Source organism: Myotis yumanensis, unplaced genomic scaffold, assembly GCF_028538775.1.
Source record: "Myotis yumanensis isolate MYYU_CA2020_CCGP unplaced genomic scaffold, mMyoYum1.0.hap1 SCAF_12, whole genome shotgun sequence".
NCBI classification, from domain to species: domain Eukaryota; kingdom Metazoa; phylum Chordata; class Mammalia; order Chiroptera; family Vespertilionidae; genus Myotis; species Myotis yumanensis.
The window spans coordinates 14,714,984-14,728,901 of record NW_027223763.1 but is presented as its reverse complement, the minus strand read 5'-3'; the positions used below and the strand labels follow the sequence as shown (position 1 = coordinate 14,728,901).

At 38.0% G+C, this 13,918-nt stretch overlaps 1 protein-coding gene across 1 annotated transcript in view; it reads left to right on the top strand.

The window, feature by feature from the left end:
- MEGF9 (multiple EGF like domains 9) overlaps positions 1–13,918 on the top strand; it is an 86,254-nt gene that overhangs the window by 17,478 nt on the left and 54,858 nt on the right. The gene's annotated exons all lie outside the window — the stretch shown is intronic.

Genomic DNA, 13,918 nt, shown 5'->3' with positions numbered 1-13,918 from the left:
TTCTTTTTTCCTTTCCTCCCTCCCTATCCCCCTTCTCCTCTCTCCCACTATATGCCCAGCGCCTAGATTAATTCCTAGCATCTGGTAGGACCTCAGTAAATATTTATTAAATAAATGAATACTCCTTAATAGTAAATTATTTATCTCTGAGAATGGTATGACAAGGAAGATCATTAAGAACTATGTGATAATTTCCATAGTATAAGTATAATACTACAGTATAAGGCCAGAAACTGCCTTTTTCATCTCTGGTCATCTCTTCCTTCTATCCAGAAGCATAACCAGAAAAGGGCAATTTGGAAATCTGGAATTCTTTCCCAGACCTATCATCATAATCACTAGCTACAAAAATGGCCCAAAATACCATACCTGCTTGACGTAAAACCTGTTTTTGTTGTCTCCTTTTGTATAACCAGCTACGTATATCCTGAGATTGCATCTATCCCTGAGAGAAAAGGTTGTTGAGCAAAATGTCTTGTATCTTGTTTTAAAGTATAATAACGTACGGCAAAAGCATTTTACGTCGAAGAAATGAAGAAATGAAGTCTCATGATTATGAAATTATTTGTACAAAGGCAGTAGAGTAGCAGAGATGTACTGTAGATTAGAGTTCAGTAGCTTTTAGAGGTTAACTTTTTGGAGGTAACAGAGCACAATTATGTCAATCTAAAAGAGAACTTGTTGTTCAAGCTAACCAAAGAATTATTATTATTAGTGGAAACTATCATCTCTGGAGCCAGATTGCTTAGATTTGAATAATTTTTTCTACTACTTATTAGTTGTGCGACCTTGGGCTGTGCCTCAATTTTCTCATCTGTAAAATGGGCTTAATAATAGCATTTACCTTACAGGGTTATTATAAGGATTAAGTGAAAACATATATGAAGTACTTAGAATGTCAGACATAAGTAAGCCTTCTAAATGTGAGCTATTCTTTGTATTTTTTATTTTGAATACCTGTGCACTTTCACTAATTTCATTCCCTTTGATTCTTCACTACCTCTACTTTTTCAATTCTGAATTTGTAATGTTAACCTATTTTATAGAGAACCAGAATCTGAGATGAGGTCTGGTTGTTTGCCCAATAGACATGTAGCTAGGAAATACTAGTTAATTGGGATTCAAACCCAAATCTATCTTATTTTTTAAGCTCTTTCTATTATGGTAAATTAATATGCTAAAAGTAGTTTGAGTTTAATGTATTCTATTATATCTAACATCTGTTGTTAACTTTAATGCATCTTTTTCCTTCTGCCACCTTCACTCTCTTTTCTGATTTGTAGTCATTGTCTTTCTGTCCATACCATAGATTTTTTTTAACCACCTCGTTGGTTTTCCTTTAATTCTTTGGATTTGTAGTAGAAAGTATGCACTTTACCTAAAAGACCAAAGCATATCCTCACATACTAGTATAACTGTCCATTTTACTTTTACTTTTTTGTTAGTCTAATTGACCTGTACAGGGAATTGGTTTCCGGAAGGGAAGACAGATATCTGTTATGAATCAGATAAGTAATTTTACATATTAGCTAGGAAGGCATTTAAAGGTAAATTGCATAATTCCAAAAACTTAGTAGCATTTCAGTCAGTGTAAAAGATGACATACAAGTTTGTTAGAAATAGAGACAATATAAAAAATGCTATTGAATTGCTATAAAAACTTCTCAACTTAATAAAATACTTTTTTGCTTATTAATTATTGTTTAACTTTTGCATAAAATTTCTGTTGATAAATTCCAAATGGACTCCAGACATTTGTTGCAAAAAAAAAAAAAAGTTTACTTAAACTTACTGCTTTAGAGAATTATTTCTCTTAGCATATGATCTTTCTTGTTAACAACAGGACTTTTAACAGTTTATCAGAAAGTGCGGATTTATCTGTGCTATATTTCTTTTAGTTGATATTCTCATATAATAGATCACTCAGAAATACACACACTTAAAATCAGTGATTAAGTAGTCTTCAGGGTTTAAAGCCACAAGTGTCAGGAAGTTGTTATTTTCTATTTCCTTATTGCTAAACCAAGCTTCTTTTTTCTTCTTCTTTTCTTTCTTTTTCCAACCAGACAAGATTTCAGATCCTCTTTTTATTTTATATTTTTTATCTCGCTATGTTCATACTGGGCCTTCAACTGTGTCTCAGTAAGATGGTTCAACTTAAGATTTTTCATTCATTTTTACTTAAGTAATAGGGAAAAGGATGTGTCAGTAAGTTTACAGTGGGCTTTCCATTTTAACAAAATAATATTCCTTTGTTTAATAGATCTTTGTTAATCACTTGCTATGCACTTAGAGCTGGGGTAGAGAGATGCTGCAGAGACAAATAAGATGGTTTCTGTCCTTGAGAACATATAGGATATAGAAAATCAGATGACAGGATGGTAAGTTCCACCACAGTGATATGTACATACTATAACAGCAAAGAGGGGACTTCTCACCCAGACAGTTGTGTGTGTGTGTGTGTGTGTGTGTGTGTGTGTGTGTGTTTTGGAGGGGGGTAGGGTACAGGATAATGTCAGAGAAGGCTTTCTGGAGGAAGTTTTCTCTGAGCTGAATCTTGGGGTGGGGGAGGAGTTAGGGTTAGGAAAAGGGAGAAAGCATGTGAGAAAGTACAGAGGTGAAAAAAGTACAGAGGTAAGAAAGCACATGCACAGCCTATACAGGGGACTGAAGACCTGAGTGGCCTGAGTAGGGGAGGAGAGGATATGTGAGGATTGAACAAGGAATGGTGAAAGTTGAAGCTGGAATTTTCTGCAGTTGTGAAATAATGAGGTACTTTATTATCATGCTCAGAAATTTGTTCTAAAAGTGATGAAGAAATATAAGCCTCAAAGTTACATGGTAAGGTTTGTGTTTTAGATTAGTCTGGAAACTACAGTGTACTTCCGAGAGAGTAAATGATCCCCAGAAAAGATAATTAGAGGCCACTGGCTCTCTGTCTAAATTTTTTCCAGCATTAATTTTGGATTAAAGGGTTTACATGCTAAGATAATATAATAATAGGAGGGGGACATCAATTAGTTTTCTGTCCTCTCTTATTAAGCAAACATTTGAAGCCTATTTTGCTTGTTGGTATAACACACAGACTTGACAAAGCCAGCAATTGATGCTGGACCTCTTAATTGATCTGCTGTTAGACTGAACAAACCTAAGTGCTTCCTATGTGCCAGGTACTGTGCTAGGAGCTGAGGATAGAATGATGAATTAGTTAGGCATTTACAGTCTGGTGGAAGGACAGACTGGTATATAAATGCTTTAGGATACTTATGTAATAGACTAGTGGCCCGTTGCACGAAGATTCGCGCAATAGGACTTCCTTCCCCTGGCTGCCGGCACTGGTTTTCCTCCGGCACCCGGGACCCAGGCCTTTGGTCCAGCCGCAGCAGCGAGGCTTGGCTTCTCTGCTCTGGCTGCTTCCAGCCCCTCCTTTTTTTTTTTCCAGCTCCCCGAGCGGAGCCCAGGGCAGGCTGGAAGCCTGGGTCCCCCGGGCGACCCAGGCCCCCAGCCACTCCTTGAGCAGAGTACAGCGCCGGTGGGAAGCTTGGCTTCCTCCGTCGCCGGGAGCAACCCAAGCCTCCTGGTCACTCCAGCTCCCTGGCTGCCCCCATCTTCAGTCGTCTTCAGTCTTCACTCCTCGCCTGCTTATGCAAATTAACCGCCATCTTTGTGGGGTTAATTTGCATAGTCACTCTGATTGGCTGGTGGGAGTGGTGGAGTGACAGAGTGATGGTTACTTTGCATGTTTCTCTTTTATTACATTTTCACCTTCCATCCTTACCTCAACCTTCAAAGTATGGGTGAGAAAACCGAGGATAAGAGAGGTTCCCCCCACCTTCATTGTCACATATAACATTGTGTAAGTTTAAGATGTATGGTGTGCTGATTTGATACACACATATATATTGCAAATGTTTACCCTAATTAAGGTTAGTTAACATATCCTTCACCTTACACAATTACCATTTTATTATTGCTATGGTGAGAATATTAAAGCTGAATGTACTAAGATATTTAATTTAGTCAAGGTCATGTAATAATGAATGGTAACTAGCTATAATTCAGTATTTGATCTACCTAACGTCAAATGTTTTCCATTGCCCTAACCGGTTTGGCTCAGTGGAGAGAGCATCAGCCTGCAGACTGGATTCTGGTCAAGGGCATGTATCTTGGTTGTGGCCACATCCCCAGTAGCGGGTGTGCAGGAGGCAGCTGATCGATGTTTCTAACTCTCTATCCCTCTCTCTTCCTCTCTGTAAAAAATCAATAAAATATATATTTAAAAAAAATGTTTTCCATTCCCCCACCATATACACTGCTTCCCCTGACAAGGCAATATATGTATATTTTTGAGCTGGAAGTAGTTTTTTTTCCTCTCTTCTTTTAATTATTTCCAACACTACAAAAACCAGTATTGTTGAGCCTTGAAGTATCCAGTCCTTAGTAACTAAGTGTTGGCTCTAAAGTCATTGTCTGGATTCAAATCCTAACTCCATCTCTTACCTTTCCGTAAATCTGTTTCATAGTGTCATGTTATGAGATAATGTTGCTAAACCACTTAAAACAGTGAAAGCACAGGGAAAGAATTCAGTAAATGTTAGTTGTTAAAATTGTCTTTGAAATAGAAACTCATCCATTTTCCAAACATTCAGGAAATTTTGTTAAAATGCATTTAAACCAACCTACTTTTTTCAAATTAAACTTGGCGAAGAGCTTTTGCATAGCATGCATATTTAAAATCTGACCCCTTGCTCAGGGCATCAATGAATAACCTTGCTATCACAAACAAAAACCTGCGAAAATATGCCTGTGAAAGTAGCATAGACACTTAAAAAAAATTTTATTATGGAAAAACTTGAAAATATACAAAAGTTAACAGAATACCAGTAGTGTAATGACTTCTTCCATACCTGTCACCCACCCAGACAACCATACGGGCCAATACTGCCTCATTCATACCCCTATCAATTTACCTGCCTCCTGTTTTATTTTGAAATAAATTTCAGACATCTTATAATTTTGTCTATGAATATTTCAGAATGTATTTCTAAAATCCAAGGCTTCTCCTATTTTTCTTAATTAGCCACATGCTGTTATCATATGCAAAAAAAAAATTGAATAATTTCTTATTATCATCAAATACAGAGTCAGCAAAATGCTTTCTTTATGATTAGGGAGAAAATATTTTCTTTTTTAAAAAAAATTAAATCTAGAGATTTGATTATTTTTTTGGGAGAGGTAATGAAAATTGTTACCTTTCATGTTGCTTCTGACATTGCTAATTACTTTATATAGCCCAACTGAGGATGAAAACCAGCAATATGAATGGACTCCTTGAATTGTTTGAGTAGGTTTGGTTATACTAGATTATCCAGTTTTTACATGTGAGCAAACGAACTAAAAATAATAATTTGTCAATGGTCATATAAACTGCAAACAATTTGTGCTGAAATTTGTCATTTGAACCATGCTCATTCCATAAATATTTATTTAGTTCAAGAAACTTACTATTTATATTTCTTTTTAAATGTCTATGGCCCACATTATTTTTATAACAAGGACATTTTTCTCTTCGATCACCTAATTTCTTCCATCTTTTGTTGTCTTAGAAACACTTTCCCCCTCCTCTGCTCTATCCTAATTTTAAGCTGGTGAAGTGACTATATGGCTAATACAAGGGAAATTTTGGTCTCCAGCAGAGAGTCAGTTTCAACTATGAAAACAAGTCAGGCAAATGGTCTATTGATAGTGGAACTTTTCATTATAAAAAGTTCTTTTCAAATTCCTGGATATTTGTTGCTTGGTCACTGAAGAGTCTGTACTACCATTCACTAGCACCCTGGGTGTCTGAGCAGACCTGGTTAGGAATGTACTGCTTATATTGAATGAGAAAAAAGGATAGAGAAGCTGCCACAAACATAAGTCAAACATAGTACATGTTATATAGTTAATACAAAACATTAGTCTTTTTGAATATACCCTAACAAACAATTTTCATTTTGAGTGGTTCTGCCTTTGACTACAACCACATTTTTTACTACAATAACATTTTTTAATATACACTTGATATATACAATATGAGTTCTAGCGGGCATTGATGAAAGTTATTTGCTTTTCTGGCCTTTCTCAGTGAATAAAATTGTTTTAATGTGTCAGGTCTGGTGTTGTCAACAAAATACCCCAGTGTATCTACCTTTTTTTATTACCATTAAAAAATTTGCCGAAACCGGTTTGGCTCAGTGGATAGAGCGTCGGACTGCGGACTGAAAGGTCCCAGGTTCGATTCCGGTCAAGGGCATGTACCTGGGTTGCGGGCACATCCCCAGTAGGAGATGTGCAGAAGGCAGCTGATCGATGTTTCTCTCTCATCGATGTTTCTAACTCTCTATCTCTCTCCCTTCCTCTCTGTAAAAAATCAATAAAATATTTAAAAAAAAAAAAAAAAAAAAAAAAAAATTTTAAGCCCTCGGACCTCATAATTTTCCCCAAATTTTACATACTGTCCTCTGAACAATTAGCCAAAATGATAGTGTTAATGAATATGTCTTTGATATTGGTTTAGTTATATAGCCAGAATGTTTTTTTCCCTGGGCTTTCCAACTGAGGAAGCTGGGCATGAACTCCTACTTTGGAAAATATCTGAGTGGGCATACTCATTTTGTTACATTACCCTCATTGTCTGTCTTTGTTTATTCAGCTGAAAAGCTGTACTTGTCTTTTACCCATTGATCTCAAGGTCTCAGAAGCTGTTAAAATGGGTAGAAAACTTGTTTTTGGAAGGGGAAGGAATGAAAATTGTTATCAGATATTGACATAATGTATAACGAAGATGCTCTCTTAGGGAACAGCATAATGACTTTAGGTGGTTGTAAAGTACAATTACAATAATAATTTTTGTATGGGCCGGTTTTATTAGGGTCTTTGATTTTATATAATTTCCCTATCTTCCAGATAAGAGACTTTGATAATTTATTGGCACATATGATTTGTTTTTGCTACAGTAGAAAAACAAGTTTTAAGAACATGAACCTACTACCTGGCACAGATAATGATAAATTTCCTGTGGTCTTAGTAATATACACATTCGCTTGGAGGCTCCTAAAAGGTCTCTTACCTTCATTGTTTCCCAGTCCATTCTTGGCATTGCAATCAGTAATCTTTCTGAAATGTAGATGTGATCATGCCATTCTCTCTTGTGTAAAATTCTTCCATAGCTACCCAGCTGCTCTTAAAAATTCCTTCACCTGTCACCACTCCTACCTTCTCTTCTATGCTGGAGCCAAAAAGAACTTGACTCAGTTCTCTATGTACTGTGCTCTGTCTTACCTCCATGTCATTCCATATGCTACCCCCTTGCATTTGAGATATTCTTCCCCTCTATTCTTAGCCTGGCTAAACTTCCTCATTCTTTATGTCCCAGTTTAGATTTTTTCCTGGAAAACTTTACTTGTTTCTCCCTTTGCAAATAGGTACACCATCTTTTCCCAAAACATGGTGTGCATATTTCCATTTTAGTACTTACCACACTATTATTGCTTCTTTGTTTTTCTCTTTGCTATGACACTGTCAGCTGTTATGAGGGTAGGGATCACGTCTTTCTTCCACATTATTGTATCTCCAGCATCTAGAAATTGCACTACCCATTTTGACACAATATTAATTTGTTGAGTGAATTAATAATCATGGACTTTACCAAGAATCTTTTCTCTAACAAACTCAGAGAGAAAAACAGCATTCTGTTTTCATATTCTCAATATTTTCTCCCCATCTTCTAGTCATATTCATTCACTCATTTATTTATTCATTGTTATTTAATAGAATATTGTTTTGTGCCTTCATACTTTGCCCAGAAGCACGCATAAAGAACATGCAAAAGGAAAACTCTTGCATACACTTAACATAGGCTTCTGTTGTCCATCCTATCTAAAATTGCACTCTCCAACATACACACATGCAGTCCCTCCTCTTCCCTGCACTCCATGTTTTCCTTTCCTGCATTGCTTTTCCTCTTTACCATTAGCTATCTCCTAACATACTAGATATTTAACTTAAGTCAGTTATTGTATGTCTCCCTCATGCTGAGATATAAAGGGCATGAGGGCATGGATTTTGGTGTATGTTATTTACTATTGCATCCCCAGCACCTAATATAATGTGTGGCACATAGTGAACCAAAATATATTTGCTGAGTGGATGAATAAATCCATGGCCTTAGATGTGCATCCTTTTTGTTTTTAAACCTTTCAGTACTCCTGATTCAGTTCTGTTTAAAATACTATGCTATTTTTCTTTTTTATCTTTCTTTCACTTTTCAGACTTTATATATAATCCTATTTTGAGGCCATAATTTTGGATGCCCCAGGCAAAAATTGTTTATCTACTTTATTGCTTCAGGTAACTATCACTCAACTTAAGTTTGACCTCTATATCATCTAACTTGGTATCTGACTCTCACAGAGCCATGTATGTGTATTTTGGGGAGGGTTGAGGATGCATTTAGAAATAAGTCAGATGTAAAACCTGTTCTAGAACAGGGGTGGGGAATCTCTTTTCTGCCAAGGACCATTTGGATATTTATAACATCATTCACGGGCCATACAAAATTCTCAATTTAAAAATTAGCCTGCTATATTTGATAAAACAGTTAACTCACCCCTAATACCTTGGCCCCACCCCTGTTCTAGAATCTAGGTAGGACAGGTAGATAAGTAACTATACTGTAATATAAGTTTGAGTAGAAGAATATTTACTAGTGAGAAATGTAAATGGGGAGAAGCTTATGTCTTATAAAAAATGATGAAATATATCAAGCTTCCAAAAAAGTGTAGAAAGTAATAGAGTGTTATTCACTGTATACCTACCTCTCATATTTGTAATATCTGAATTTTCTCCCACATTTGCTTTGAATTTTTTTTCCACTTTGAGATAAAATTCCAGATATGATTAAAGCTTCAAGTGCTCCTTCTTTATCCAGTTTTCTTCCTTCCCTACTCAGATGTAGCCACTATTCTGAAGTTGGTCCTATGCATTTAAAGATGTTCCCATTAAATATAACTCCTTTTACACCCTCCCCACTCCAGTCCCTGGTAATTACCATTCTAGTCTCTATTTTTATGAATTTGACTAATTTAGATACCTCATATAAATAGAATCATTAGTATTTGTCTTTTTGTCACTGACTGATTTTGTTTAACATAATAAGTTCAAAGTTCATCGATGTTGTAGATGTAGCAGAATTTCATTGCTTTTTAAGGTTGAATACTATTCCATTGTATGTGTATCTCTCATTTTGTGTACTCATTCATCCGTTGATGGGCATTTGGGTTGCTTCCACATCTTGGTTGTTATGAATAACTAGGAGCCCGGTGCACAAAAATTCATGCACTTGTGGTGGTGGGCGCCGTCCCTCAGCCTAGCCTGAGTCCTCTCGCAGTCTGGGAGCCCTCAGGGAACGTCTGACTGATGGCTTAGGCCCGCTCCTCTGCCTAAGCTGTAGTCTGGCCTTCCTCTGCAGGAGGCAACTAGGCAGGCTGATCAGGGGACAGCGCTGGGCCCTGCCCCACATTGCCCCGCCACTGCCACTGCTGGTGACCTCTCTCTGCAGGAGGCGACAGGGCAGGTGATCAGAGGGCACTGGCCAGAGAGCGGCCCGCACCCCCCATTGCACCTCTGCTGCCGCTGGTCACTGCCCTCTCCCCTTCTCCCCCCATCGCCGTCCCCTCCCTCTGCCCACTGGCACACACTTTGGCTGGCCTGGTGCTGCCTGCTTGCTGGCCCCCCCGCCACTCCCCCCCTCCCACCCCCACCAACCGGTCATGCTGCCATTAAGTCGATTTGCATATTATGATTTTATTATATAGGATGCTGCTCTGAACAGGGGTTGTACAAATGTCTCTTCAAGACCCTGATTTCAATCCAGAAGGTGGGTCATATGGTAGTTCTATTTTTAACTTTTTGAGGAACCTCTAAACTGTTTTCTACAGCAGTTGCACCATTTTAAAGTCCCACCAGCAGTGTGGTGATAGCTTTTAATGGTATAGAAAGTGATGAGTGGAATACATGAAATTAGAAGTGAAGTAGGAAGAATAGGTAAATTCCACTAGTGTGGAGATAAATTTCACTTAGCCTGCCCTGGCCTGTAGTTCAATGATTACAGCATCGGCCCACGCACCAAAGCGTCACAGGTCATGTGCCTGGGTTGCAGGTTCGCTCTCATCCCCTGGTTGGAGCACATGTGGGGAGCAACCAGTCTCTCTCTTTCTCTCTCTCTCTCTCTCTCTCTCTCCCTCTCTCCTTTCGTTCCTCCCTCCCTTTCACTTTCTCTGCAAAGCAATGAAAAAATATCCTCTGGTGAGGATTACAAGTTTCTGTTAGGTATTTTAGCTAACATTGCTTGCTTCTCTAAGACTGACAAGAAAAAAAATCTGAGATGCCCTAAATTAAATTATAGCAGGCGGAAGGGTGGAAGGAAGAGACAAGAGAGGTTAATCAGTTAACAACTGCAGGGCAAAACCAACAAAGACTGCTTACATTCCTAAATATATGTTGAAACTTTGAATTAACTTCCAGGTGGCTATTTTCCATGATTATCTAAAGAGAATAGCCAGGCAACTCCGTTTCTTGCTTGTACATGAACTTTCTGGACTGCTGCCCACAACCAGTCCTGAAGAACAAACACTTCTTCTTTATAGACTTGGTACCTATCTCAGAACTAGCCCCACTTCACCTTCTTCCACCCCCTTTAACTATAGTTAATGTAAATTCTTTCAAAACAACTTACATCTTCTTTCCCCAAACTGTGTGCATGCAAGAGCCTCATCAACTCCATGACAGTGGACATGTTTGTCTTTTCCACCTAGCCCTGCTGCTGGTGGTTCAGACTGCATGACCCAGGACCTGGTCCTTTTCTGGATAGCATTTGGCTCAATAAATCCTTTCTTTCAGAAAAGCTTTTGGCCATGACATTTTTTTAAAAAAATATATTTTATTGATTTTTTACAGAGAGGAAGGGAGAGAGATAGAGAGTTAGAAACATCGATGAGAGAGAAACATCGATCAGCTGCCCAGGTACATGCCCTTGACCAGAATCGAACCTGGGACCCTTCAGTCCGCAAGCCGACGGTCTATCCACTGAGCCAAACCGGTTTCGGCCATGACATTTTTTAAAAATAGACTATTACTTCAGGAGTGGAAGAGGAAGCCAAATAATTTCTTTTTAATTTGTTACATTTTATTTTATTTTTGTGGGCACTTAATGTAATATATATTTAATAGAGGTAATATTGATTTATAATATTATGTAAGTTTCAGGTAGACAACATTATAATTTGATATCTCTGTACATTATAATGTACTCACCATCAAAAGTCTAGTGTCTATCTGTCATTTTACATTTGACCTCCTTTACCCATTTGGCCCTCCTCTCACCCACCTTCCCCTCTGGTAACCACCATTGTGTTATCTGTGTCTGAGAGTTTGTTTTTGTTTTGTTTGTTCATCTGTTTCTTTTTCTCTGTTTTGTTTTGTTTAAATTTTACATATGAGTGAAATTATGTTTTTTGTCCTTTTCTGTCTGACTTACCTCACTTAGTTAGCATAATACTCTCAAGGTCCATCCATGTCTCAAATGGCAATATTTTATCCTTTTTTATGGCTAAGTTGTATTCCATTGTATATATACCAAATCTTCTTTATCCATTCATCTGTAGATGGGCACTTAGGTTGTTTTCATATCTTGGCTATTGTGAATAATGCAATGAATGTAAGGATGCATATGTCTTTTTGAATTAGCATTTTTGTATTTTTTAGATAAATACCCAGTGGAATAGCTGATTCATATAGTAGTTCTATTCTTAATTTGTTGAGAAACTTCTACACTGTTTTTGCATAGCAGTTGAACCATTTTGCAATCCCAGTGTGGTGATAGCTTTTAATAGTGTAGAAAGTGATTAAAGGGATATGTGAAGTCGGAAGAACAGGTGAATTCCACTAGTGTGGAGACAAATTTCATTTAGCCAGAGTGTATTTCCCTTAGATATATTAGCTAAATAAAATTGCTTGTTTCTTCAAGACTATTACTTCGGAGTGGAGGACAGAGACAAATAATTTATTTTTTCATTTGGTTTATTGACCACTGATCCTTGAGAATTTCTGAGATTGTTAACTTCCAGTAGTGCCTTAGCAATTATTAGGGGAAGTTTGAAGGTTGTGTTTTGTATTGTTTGCTAACTGGAACAAGGTCTTCAACATCTTGGTGCTCCCAAATTCTTATTTGAAAAAAATGCAGCCTTCCAATCTGTGTTTAGACCACTTATGACCATTTCGATTTTCTTTTTAAGGATCGAGTGTATGTGCACATGTGCATGTGTTTTTAAAGAGGAGCAATTAAGTTCCTCTAATGGTGTGTACAAGAGCTGGAGTGAGCAGTGGAGTTGGAAGAGGGGTTTCTTCCTCCTCATGCCCTTATTTTTGAATTTGAGGTGTTACCCAAAGGCTTAGTCATGATGATAAAGCAAAGAACTTCATAGCTTGCAGTATAGAACAATGTTTATATTGTATTTCGTATTTGATGATAGTGAAGAATGGCAGGAGAGTGGGAAGAATTTGTCAACATATTTTGAGGAGTAAGAGAATTAGATAGGGAACACAAAGATAGCCCACTATCCAGTTCCAAGAGAAGAAAGTACTTCTGTTAAGTGTTCTTTGGAATAATGTAAGGCTCAGCTATTTTACTTGGCTCTTAACTCCAAATCTATTAAACTTTTAGCACTATAGACAGGTATATTTCCCACCTTGCAGTGTTTATTTATTTAAAAAGCAAATAGACTTAATTTCACTGTATAATATACAGACAGGTATCTGTATGTTTGCAGAAGCAATCTTTACTAGTGACACTGCCCAGATTCCGATTTTCCTGTTAGACTGCTACAATAGTTTATCAATAAATCTTCACCTCCAGTCTCCCCTGAATCTTCCATTTACGCTGCTGCTAAAGGTAATCTAATCACAAATGAATGCCTTATGGCATTGACCTTGGGGAAATTACTTAATGTCTCTGTGCCTCCATTTCCTTATTTTATCCCTTCTCTCACCTGTACCTACCTTATTGGCTCCTTGAAAGTTTTTAATGTGCGTGCATGTAAAGTACATAAAATAGTGCCTTGCATGTAATAAGTAAATAAATAAGTGAACAAATAATAAATAGTAGAGGTAAATACTGCTGACATTACTATTGTTGTTATCTTTGTTTTTGTCGTTTTTACTTTTGAAGGGCAACTCTGGCCACATCATTACTCTGTTCAAGAATCTTTCATATTTCCCTTTGCTAGAGAACTTTTTGGGTATCAGAATCACTTTTGAAACTTGTAAAAACAAAACAAAACATATTTCTGAGTACCTCTACCAGAGATTTCTATTATGTAGGTACTAGAGGCCTGGTGCACGAAATTCATGCACGGGTAGGATCCCAAGGTCTGGCCGGCAACCAGGGCCGATCTGTGGGGCAACTGGCGGGGAGATTGGGGGGCCTCTGCTGGCACCAGCCTTATCCGGCCTGGCACTGGCCGCTCACTGGCCGCGCCCCCCTGCCACTGCTGCTGGTCGCCTCCCTTTGCAAGGCGACTGGCAGGGTAATCAGGGAACCCCCGCTGGCACCCACCCTGGCTGGCCTGGGGCCTGCAGACTGGGGGAAGCTCCTGTGTTGAGCATCTACCCACTCATGGTCAGTGCATGTCATAGTGACTGGTCGTTCCACCTGTCATTCCGCTGTTCGGTTGATTTGCATATTAGGCTTTTATTATATAGGATAGGATGGGACCCAGGAATCAGTGTTTTGCTGTGCTCCTCAGGTGATTTTGAAGCAGGTGGTACTCATTTGGAGAATCATTCCATGTAGGATGAGGTGTGAACTCCTTCACTGGAA